General features: G+C 48.1%; 1 protein-coding gene across 1 annotated transcript in view; it reads left to right on the forward strand.

Annotated features, from left to right (window-relative positions):
- The first annotated feature begins 1,191 nt into the window (after nt 1-1,191).
- The window catches only part of hdac7a (histone deacetylase 7a), a 42,707-nt gene continuing 41,398 nt past the window's right edge, over nt 1,192-2,500 (forward strand). The window contains exon 1 of the mRNA XM_060070118.1: nt 1,192-2,500. This exon is cut by the window's right edge and continues 246 nt beyond it. The gene's annotated coding sequence lies outside the window, so the exon portion shown is untranslated.

The raw sequence follows: 2,500 nt of genomic DNA on the forward strand, positions 1-2,500 counted from the left end.
AAAAGGCTAGTTTAACTAAATATAAAGAAAAGGTTATAGTAAAATGCCGGGAATATATCGAATTATTTAATTATTTGCTAAAGATTACGATACAATGATATGAAATCAAAATCTTCAAGTGATTGAAAATATCCAACTTGTGTGTGAGATTTAAAAGCTCATTGAGGCAGTGAACAGGTGAACTGATGAATTGCTAACAGGGAAAGTTAGGGTTAGCCTAATACACCTACTTGAAACGATTTTATTGCTGTTGAAAACCCTTTCTTCTAATACATTATTCACTTCAAGACAAACGGTTGACAAAACCCATGTGTTTGTCATCAGAGTAATAAACGTGTTGTGCGTGTGGATCAAAGCAGCAGGCAGAGCGGCGTGCGACGCGCTGTCCGTGACCTTTCTCCAGGCGTCTAGCGGCAGCGGCAGCAGCGCGGGCGCCCCCACATCTCTGCTTCAATTCCAGAGAACCCAGTGCAGTACCAGACGCTATCTCTATGCTGTGTGGGTTAACTTAAAGCCTGTTCAGCGGAATGGAAACACTTTTATAGACTGCAGGGACAAACAGACCCCCCCCCCCCCCCCCACAGTTACATTTGTCATTGCCAAATGAGGCTATGCAGTTATCAGTTGGACAACCTAGTCGCTCACAAAGGGCCTCTACCTTAATGTTGACGATACGTTTGTGTGTGTGTGTATGTTTTTCTGCACGTGCATGTGTTTGGGTGGTTGTGTGTGTGTTTCTGCAATTGTGCATGTGTGTCTCTTGATTGGGTTGGTGTGTGTGTGTGTGTGTGTGTGTGTGTGTGTGTGTGTGTGTGTGTGTGTGTGCGTGTGCGCGCGTGTGTGTGTGTGTGTGTGTGTGTGTGTGTGTGTGTGTGTGCGTGTGCGCGTGTGTGTGTGTGTGTGTGTGTGTGTGTGTGTGTGTGTGTGTGTGTGTGTGTGTGTGTGTGTGTGTGTCTGTGTGTTTGTGAATGTCTGTGCTGTGTGTGTGGTTTGGGGGTGAGGAAGGACCCCCAAAGAGGAGAACAGTGTGGTGTTCTGTCCGGTGTGCGACCCCCGCCGTTACCCGTCACCAGAGAATGGGGCGCATTCCACAAATCAAAACAATGTGCCCTCATATTTCCTTTGCTCTTTCATTTACTGTGCATGCACAAGCACACACACACACACACACACACACACAGATATGCATACAAGCACATGTACACGCACATACACACACACACACACACACACACACACACAAACACACACACACACACACACCGACTCCTTTTGCCGACTTTTATTCAAAGAGACTTTCAACATTACATTAATTACATTAATGGGTGGAAGAGCACTTTTCTGATGGCTGTTTTCATCCTCCTCTTCTTCTTCTTCTTCTTCTTCTTCTTCTTCTTCTGCTCTTCATGCCAATGGAACCCTAACTCCCCTTTACCTGGAATGGGTCCAGGGGGCCATCCGTGGCCCTTCCCTCCTCTTCCTCTGTCGTCGTCCCTCTCGGCTCTCCCTGGCAGAGGGCCAGGTTGTCTAACGGCTGCTGCTGCCATCACAGCGGCCGCAGCTCCTCTGCTGGACTGCATTCCTCTTAGCTTCCTGTGACTGCAGGGGAAGATTGCAGTTGGCTCCACACACCGGCCACTGAGACTTCACCTTGAAGTCCTGCTCCCGACGTGTGTTTTGTTGGCGGGGCAGTGTCCCCGGCCATCCCCAGCACGTTTTGTTTGCAGTTTCTGTGTTCGGTGTGTTCACCAATCTGCACACTGCACCTGTTGGTACGTTTGAGTCGTGCTGAATAACGCCATGTACCTATAATTAATGTAAATCAAGGAGGACTAGGTGTGATTTGCGTGTCTATTGCCCACCCCCTGCCCCCTCATCTCTGATACAGGCCTTCCAGACACATATGGACAGCGTTGTTGTTTTTAATAACAACACGAGCAAGTTGGGGTTTAGAGAAGGTACAAGGGCCCAGATAAGGGCAGAGGCTTTCCAGTGTAGAGAGTTGACACCCAAATAACAAGACGCACGTTTCAATGAGCCCCGACAGTAGACTTAAAACGAAAACACATGAGACACACATCACACTCATATATTCCATTTGTTTAGGGTTAGGGTAAGGGTTAGGGTTGGTGGTTAGCACGGTTTCAATATTGTCACTGACTGGAAACTTGTTGTAGGGCCTTAACATTGAGCATGACCGTTGTTTTTTTTTGGAAATTTCCTACATTCAGACCTGCCAGATGAGGTCATTACCGCGCCGTCCTCAGCAGATGGAGCCCTCACACCTCCTCGTGTGTTCCAGGTCGAGGTGATCCCAGTTTGAAGTCACTTCTGTCGCTCATTTCTTATGACAACAGCGGCAGTGAGAGAAAGAACAGGGCTATTACAGACAAGACAGTCCCCGCCGGGCTTCAGTGTGTGGTTGTGTCGACAGACGTTTACCTGACTGCATGTCACGCTTCTTTCTTGTTGACATCATTATCGGAGCCTACTTGCCGCG

Source organism: Gadus macrocephalus, chromosome 13, assembly GCF_031168955.1.
Source record: "Gadus macrocephalus chromosome 13, ASM3116895v1".
NCBI classification, from domain to species: domain Eukaryota; kingdom Metazoa; phylum Chordata; class Actinopteri; order Gadiformes; family Gadidae; genus Gadus; species Gadus macrocephalus.